Source organism: Globicephala melas, chromosome 7 (assembly GCF_963455315.2).
Source record: "Globicephala melas chromosome 7, mGloMel1.2, whole genome shotgun sequence".
NCBI classification, from domain to species: domain Eukaryota; kingdom Metazoa; phylum Chordata; class Mammalia; order Artiodactyla; family Delphinidae; genus Globicephala; species Globicephala melas.
In genome coordinates, this window is record NC_083320.1 from 74,388,009 (window position 1) to 74,396,688 (window position 8,680).

The 8,680-nt window shown below is 43.9% G+C and overlaps 2 non-coding genes across 2 annotated transcripts; one reads left to right on the forward strand and one right to left on the reverse strand.

The window, feature by feature from the left end:
* The first annotated feature begins 5,178 nt into the window (after positions 1-5,178).
* TRNAG-GCC (transfer RNA glycine (anticodon GCC)) lies at positions 5,179-5,249 on the forward strand. Its single transcript has one exon. It is a non-coding gene; the product is annotated as a tRNA-Gly (tRNA).
* A 289-nt stretch (positions 5,250-5,538) lies between these two features.
* TRNAA-CGC (transfer RNA alanine (anticodon CGC)) lies at positions 5,539-5,610 on the reverse strand. The gene has a single exon. It is a non-coding gene; the product is annotated as a tRNA-Ala (tRNA).
* Between the last annotated feature and the right edge of the window lie 3,070 nt (positions 5,611-8,680).

The following is an 8,680-nucleotide window of genomic DNA, read 5'->3' on the forward strand; positions in this document are numbered from 1 at the left end:
GAAAAAGAAAGGGGTAGCTCTACATGCACATAGAAGGAAATTTTTCTGAGATCTATTTTTCTGAAAAAAGAAAGAAAAAAGAAAGAAAAGGCAATGAGCACAACAGTGTGTATGGTATTGTACCATTTGTGCATAAAAGTAGAATGCTATATGTGTATCTACATAGGATATCTGTGGAGGGAAACACAAGAAATGAATGACTGCGGGTTGCCTGTAGGAAATAGAACCCAGGAACTGGACTGTGGTGGGGTGAAGAGTTACCTTTTTTTTTTTAAGACTTACTTTTTAATGTGTATTCTTACACCTTTTGAGTTTTTTACCATATGCATGGGTTACTTCTGAAAAAATATATTTTAAGAGACCAAATGACTTGAGAGGAAGAAGAGGGAGCCCTTGGGAAAGGAGGGGAAAGCCACTTCTGCCCCTAGATGGTGAGCGACCAAGTGACACAGCTCAAGAGTATTTGAATAAATGCTGCATCCAGAGATGGGTGTCACAAGAAAAGGATAAAGAATTCACACCCATATAGCCTGAGGACTCTGTATGGATTTGAAATTAATTCAATTTTTGAACCAGCAATAAAGGAATGATTACATTTTCAAAAATTAAGGAAATCAGAAACAGAGGGAGGCAGGGAGTGAGGGAAGGAATAGGAGAAGGAGGGAGAAAATTCAACTGGTAACAGTACACAGGATGGCAAAGGAAACCAGGGGTTTCCCAGGCAACCAAGGAGTGAGTTGATAAGGGTCTGCACGAGGTAGGAGGGAGGGATGAGCATGAGGAGGAAAAGCAAGATTCAATGCCATTTTAAAAGGGGGGAGAGGGGAGGGGGCTTCCCTGGTGGCGCTAGTGGTTGAGAGTCCGCCTGCTTATGCAGAGGACACGGGTTCGTGCCCCGGTCCGAGAGGATCCCGCGTGCCGCGGAGCGGCTGGGCCCGTGAGCCATGGCCGCTGAGCCTGCGTGTCCGGAGCCTGTGCCCCGCAACGGGAGAGGCCACAACAGTGAGAGGCCCGCGTACCGCAAAAAATAAATAATAAATAAATAAAAGGGGGGAATCAGATGTGTTGACTAACTGGACATGCTGGAGGACTAGGAATGAGCGTATCGAGAGCGCGATGATTTTGCAGTGACAGCTTTCCAGGAAAAACTGCTACATTCTGAACATCTTGCATGCATCTTAGAATTACACCTGTATTCTTCATTTCCATGCCTTGATTCTAATCCTTAGGAAAGTAGGCCTTGGGGTACTACTTATGATTCTAAAATGGAATAAGTAATGATTTAATTCCCAGCCAGTAAAGGGCAATCCAAATGACTGGTTCCACCATTTCCCCAGGGCTAGTTTGTAACCTGGGACAGAAATAAGCTGTGTGTATTAAATCAATACAATCACTCACAAGGTAAAAAAAAAAAAAAAAAAAGTCATTGCTTTGATGGCTATGCATTCTATGAACTACTTCTGTTTCTAACTGGTTTGCTTTCTTCAGCTGTAAGCCTGGCCACATTTCCATGGTGAGCCAACACCAGCCAGGACTAGGTGCCTTGAGCAAGTGTCCCAAGGTGCTATGATGCGAATTACAAGCCCCTGCCTGGCCCATGGGGCTGTCCCAAGGACCAGGTTTCCTAAGAGATGTGACTGTGTAACCTTCCACGGCACTCCCTGCTTTCTTCCTCTTGGCCAGCCTCAGCGGGGGCTGAATTCAGAGCACATTCCTGAAGCACAGTAATACCAGTATTTGTCATGAGGCGTCACTCAGAATTAGCAAAGGGGGAGGCTTCTGCCTGCCTGAGAAGCCATGTCTCCACAGATTCCAGACACCCCACTCCCCTGATATTCTCCCTTTGTCCCCTCAACTCCTGCCATTCCCTAAAATAGACCTTCCCAAGGCTCTGCCCTCAGCTCTCTGCTCTCTCTGTGATTCCCTCCACATCTACATTCTTACTTTTCACTTCTGTACAGTCAACGCCCCACTCCACCTTGGAGCCTTGATTTCTTCGGATCTAGGCGTCAGCTGCCCAGTAAGGGTCTCCCCCTACTTACCTCAGTCAGTATTTCCAGAAGTAAACACTTTACCCTTTTCTTCCCGTCCTTTCTTCTCCTCACTTCCCTACAATACACCACTATTCTCCCACTCACTTAAGTTGGATTTCTAGATTCATTTTTCTTCTTCCTCCTGCCTTGCCTCATGCTAGAGACCTCATGCCTCTCCACTCCCACTGTAACCACTTCTTCGGTGAATTTCCCTACTTTTAGTTTCTCTTACTTCCATCTCTCTGACACACTGTTGCCAGGTCATCTCTCCAAATGCTCTGTTAGGTGGCTTCCTTTGCTACAGAATTAATACTAGTCCAACCAACTAAGGATGGGTCCTTCAAACTTTTTGTATGGCTTTTATTGTCTCTTGGTCATTCAACCACTGATGATGAATTTCTTTAAACTTTTTTTAAACTTTCATATTTTCAGCCTATAGCACATTCTGGAGTAATGAGTTCTCTAAATTTACTGTTTGGGGTAAAATAACTTCTCAATTTGTGTTGTTCAGATGCAAGCAATATAAATGTTATTCAAACTGATTTAAAAAATAAAAGGCAACTTATTGTATAAGGACAATTTACTGACTCATATAAACGCAAAATCAGAATTTGTTCTAGTTAGGCATGGCTGCTTCTAGGGGCTCAATGTCATACTAGCGGTGCGTATGTCCCTAACTCTTTTGGACAAGCAAGATGGCCACAAACAATCCCAGTTATACATTCAACCTGTTTGCCCGCCACATCAAAAATATAGTCTTTGCTTATAGCTCTGGAAAGAAAGTTCTGGTAAGGACTCTGATTACCCCTGCTATCATCACATATCATCTCTATTTAAGCACAGTGGCAAGGGAAAATATTTGGGTAGACCTATCACTGTGACAGAAAAATAGAGATGAAGAGGCAAGTTAGCCTCACCCAAATCTCAAGGTATTGATTCTCTACAGAATAGAAGACTTGTACCAGAAAGTGTATGAACTGCTGGACACACACACACACACACACACACACACACACACACACACACACACACACACACACACACCCTGCATGCCTTTGGCTGCGTGTAACAAAATACAAAAAAGCTCAAAGGGGCTTAAACAATTAAGATCCTTAATTATCTGACCTAACCTAAAATCTGGCTGGAGAAAATTCCAGGATGGTGCAATGTCTCTTTCTTTCTGCTGGGTCATCCTCAGTCTCCCTGCAAGTCACAGGATGGCTGGGGCAGCTCTAAGCATTATACCTCACAAGGCAGTGTTACAAGCAAGAAAGAAAGGGCTAAAGAGATCTTCCATACACACCGTCTTTCCCTAGCTGACCATTCTTTTCTCTCATTGGCAGGAACTGTCACAAACCCATCCCGGCTCAATCTTTGGAAAGGAAAATGGGATAACTGGCTTAATGCACCACATTTGTCCCTAGAGCCAGGCAGCCTCTCCCCGACTTTTAGGAAGAAAAAAAGTAAAATAGCCTTTGGTAGGTCACTAATAATGTTTGCCATTAGATCATACTTCTTATTTGATTCCTTCCACCTGTTTAAAATTTTTGTAGTGTTTCTCATGCTGAGGTTATTTTAGATTGCTTTTTTATTTTGAATCATAACATTTCAGATTCAAATGAACTTAGGTCATTTAGTTGAGGGCTTTTCAATGTTTTTTATTCTAGACTTGTAACCCATCAAACAGATGCAAATAAATGGGAGAGTTTATAAATGAGCTGGTGAAGTGAGGGGCCCGGGAAAAGAAGGTGAGGCCCCACTAGCTAGTGGCCCTGAGGCACTTCTGGAAAGCTAGAGACCTTCAGAATGCAATTTTAAAACCTCATCTCTCAGAACTGAGGTTCTGAGAGGTGAAATGATTTGAACTTGTTCTTCCATGGGTTACTAAGATTGTAGTCTAGATTTCTTGATTCTCTAATCTCTTTATATCTTTTACATCTTTATAATTCTGTAATGTATTTTTCTTCAAATTCTGCTTTGTATGCACACACTAAAAAAAAGTTCTTAAAAATAAATCTTGATGTAGAAGCTCTTACATTATTTCAGCAGTGTGTTATGATCTTTCTTTAACTCCACTCTTGATATACAGTGTTCCTGAGCTACACACGCAGTATTTCTGGTATAACTACACAGTGATTTATTCTGTTGTAGGCAGAACAGGACAGTGGCTAAGCAACCAAATGTTAAACATGATACCACTTGTGTTCCAATCTTGCCTCTAACAGCCTCAGTTTTCTCATTTGTTAAGTTAGGGTAATTATAAAAATACCTACTTCACTGGGTTGAAGTCCATATGTAATGCTATTTACATAGCCCAGCACATAGTAACTGCTATGTGTTTTCTGCTATTTTCTCATGTATTTTTCCCCCCAAAATTCTTCTTGGCTATCAAAGATCCTGCAAATCTCTGGGAGTTTCCCTCTCAGAGATAAAGGGCCAGTAATGCCTAAATCCAGAGCCTTCTCTCTTATATTTAGACTCATTTCCACGAATGAATTTCCTTCACTTTACTTTCTCCCCCTTATATATATTTGGTGTGTGGTTTGCAACTTTACACTTCATGGAAACTAAGGGTAAATGATCAGACTCATACTATTAGAGTAGAAAGGGGTCCCAGGATCAAGTCTCTCACTATTAAGGAAGGGGCAGTTTAGAGAATTTAGGTCACTTGTCAGTCACCAATGCTCCAAAGTTCCCTGTTCAGATCTCACAATTCCAATATACTCTTATAACTTGGGGCCCCATCATCCCTACTCCCAAACCCTGACAAATATCTTCATGTATTTGTCTGAATAGCTAAGATAAGAAAAGTAAAAAGGGAGTGGTTGTTCTAAATTATCTAAATATCTGAAGATACAGCTAAGTAATTATGTAATCTTGTGTATACATGACAAAATTTTCACTTGCCCCCTTCACCAAGGACGACTTCGGAGGAGAGAATCTCCTCATAAGGTTCAACAGAAGTAAATATAATGAGAATTTTATGTAAATGTTAACTGAATATTTTATTATAGTTATTTAATTTAAAAAATCCATTGCTTCCTCTGATGTTGAATACATAAATTTATAATTATTAACATAAAAGAATCAGTACACACGTAAATATCTATTCTAGTAGAGTATGGACGAACCCCTTCCCCCGTGAGCATTGGTGGTTCAGTGGTAGAATTCTCGCCTGCCACGCGGGAGGCCCGGGTTCGATTCCCGGCCAATGCAACGAATGATATTTTTCTCCCTTATCCCATTTTTACCACACATCTCAGAACCCCAAAAGAAGTTCAATTAAAACGTAGAAACATTGATTTTATGCAAATGAAGAAGGACAAATCAACGATAATTTCCCGTTTCACTTTTTCTTCGAGCAGTCGAAACTGCCGATTCCCTGACATTTGCCGTATTTTTCGGGCCTTTCTTTTAGACGTTTTTGGGGGGGCCCTAGAGTATATGAGCAAAAAGTAATGGACCATATAAGTGTTCTGAGATTTAAAAGACTACCCTGGCTGCCTGGAGATGCCGGGGATTGAACCCGGGACCTCACACATGCGAAGCGCGCGCTCTACCACTGAGCTACATCCCCCAGCCGAGAAAAGTTTTTCTGGTATAGGTATTCATTCAGTCCAGCGCTAGTCCAATTGCTATAGTTAAATTTTAAGACTTTATTTTGGTGAGCGCTTCTGCGACACCCCGCTTCTACCCTTCCTACACCGCCTTAAACTGCTTCTAGGGTGTATCGGAACTCCATGCAGTCAGCGGGGTGGGCCGCAAATTTGACCAGCTCTCGAGCACTCCTGCCGGACGCCTGGAGCTCGACCAGGGATCCGGTACCCCGCGCCCTGCCAGAGGGGCGGGACGTCGGCGCGCTGAGCGCCCGCCAGAGCTCGACTCCTCTGCGCGCTGACTGCGCAGGCGGCCCGGAACCCAGAGGTGTGGGGCGGAGCGTTCAGCCCGCCGCTTTGCTGCGGGGTGGAGCCCCGCCTACGACGCCGACTGAGGGGCCAGCAGGCGGGCAGAGCCACGGACGCTGCCCAGGGACCACAAGAGACTTGCTCCTGAAGCAGAGCGGTGGGGACCTTCTTTGCTCACCCAAAACCCTTTGGATTTACCTGTACACCACCACGCCCCCCCCCCCGCCCCGTCTCAGGAAAACGACGTGTTCACGCCAAATCCCCATAAGCTGGGTTTTGTAGGGATTACAGCCAACTCTTGGAGGTAAAAATGACTTCACAACGTGTTCTTTGCGTGGGGCCCAAACTGAAAGAAACTGACACCGATACCCTCTTTGTAGCTTAATCTTGTACAAATGATAAAGTCGAGGCGAAGTACCTGCTCAAGATGCACTCTGCTCGCTGTTTGATATTTACACCTTGGGCCCATCTGACCATGTTGTGATAGGAATGTAAGTCACTTAACAGCTACTTTATTGTCCTCTGAACCCTTCCTAACTAACCGCACCTAACTTAATGCACCAGCCCCAAATGAAGAAATGTACCTCGAGTCCTGTTTCCTTGGAAATTGCCTCTCCAGTTGTTTGAGTGTTGGGTCATATGATGAGCTAACTTACATTATAATGAAATGATGTGTTTGACCCTTCCCAGTGCAGTTTAAACTGATACCACCCCAGGGAAGTGAAGGCTGACAGAGAGAAGCCTCAGACACCCTGATGGGAAAGAGCAGGGGAGAGATTTGGTGTCAGGGGAGCTGGGCTACCTTCACTTCCAGCCGACCTGTAAGGCTGACCCAGCAAGCAAACGGTGAGGGCCTAGAATTTCCACCGCTTTCCGTTGCAGCAGAGCACCCCTCGTAAATGGAATAGTCAGCAGGCCAAAAGCCAGAGCAGAAAAGCAGAAGTTTCAAAATAACTCTGGGTAAACCACAAGTTTCATAATCAAGTCCTAGATGAAAAATAAATGTTACTGTTTGCTTACAGTAATTTCAACAAATAATGGCTCATAATCAGATTTTGTTTTTAATGAGAACAAGCCACATACTGATCTAATACAGCTATAATACAGAATGTTAAAAAAAAAAAAAAAAAAAGCCACGTCAGTGGACAGTCATTAAGGAGCTCTACTCCAAACCAAAACATTTCCAAACCAACCCCTGCTTTCCATCCAGAGGCACTAGAACATGAACACCTTCAGCTGACTCTGAGTCGGGAAACAGAGACAGAACCATTTTTCATCAACCAGCGTTTTCACCAGTGCAAATTACAACTGCAGTATTCAGTTAATTGTAAAGGAAGCACGTTTGCCTTTGGTGACCTCATCTTTGACATCCTCTTTAGGATCCCTTCCTCACATTATGGCTTATTTCTCCATCACCTGAGGCACTTCTTTTCTGGGACTTTGTTCTCAGGCAAGAACCTTTGTTCTTAAGGTTCAGAGCTAAGCCTAGAGAAGGCTTCTTTTAAATTGTTCACTCCTCCTACCAGTCCAGGGCCTAACTTGGTGCATTTGATAAAGAAAATGAAGCCAAGCTCTAAAACCAACAGAGAATGTGAAATCGATTTACTGGTCTGGCATAACCCAAGAGAAAGACGGCTTTTTCAGCCATTGTGGTCGATGGGAAAGGTGAAAGGGACGGCACATTTTTGGATTAGGGAATACTTCTTGGATCCCATCTATTCTATATGCAAATAAAACTGCCCCAGCTCTGCTTGCAGATGAAGAGAGGCTGACCAAGTGTCCAAAATTATGAAGTATTAAAAAGTTCAGTTCTATCTTCCACCCTCAGCACATCTCTCTTGGTTGGGGACAAATTTCCCCAATTCTCAGTCTCTGTCTCTGTCACACACATCGTGCACACGTGCATATGCACACACACACACACACACACACACACACACACACACCATTCACAACGATTGATCTTACTTTGAGGCAGGTAACTTTTATCTCTGGTACTGCTTCCACATTTCCTTTCACGTTCTTGCTTCAGTTCATGGCAATCTTCGTCTAGCAGGTATACAGCATCTTTCCCTCTAAGCTGGCAACGAGTTAAGATGTTTATTCCCAGTTCAAGCAGCAGTTCTTACTCCTGTCTGCACATTAGAATTACTGAGAGGGCCTTTGAAAAATGCTGATACTTGCTTGAGCCCCCTCCCAAGCCAATTAAGTCACAATCGCTAGTCACAATCGCTACGAGTGGGTCACGGCATCAGTATGTTTTTTTTTTTTTTTTTTTTTTTGCGGTACGCGGACCTCTCACTGTTGTGGCCTCTCCCGTTGCGGAGCACAGGCTCAGCGGCTATAGCTCAGGGGCCTAGCCGCTCCGTGGCTTGTGGGATCTTCGCGGACCAGGGCACGAACCCATGTCCCCTGCCTCGGCAAGCGGACGCTCAACCACTGCGCCACCACGGAAGCCCATGCATCGGTATGTTTTTAAACTCCCCGGTTACCCCGGTGTGCAGCTAAGCCCGAGAGCCACTGCTTGAGGGCTATTTTCATGATAACAGCAGATGTCTAGTGATGATTGTTAACTGACCTCATTGTGTTAGTCATTTCACAAAATATACATATATCAAACCATGTTGTGCACCTTAAACTAATACAATATGTTAATTATGTTGCAATAAAACTGGGGGAAAAAAACCCCAAGAGATGTCTATCACCAGTCCAGTGGTTCTCAAATGTGGCTGCACAGGAAGC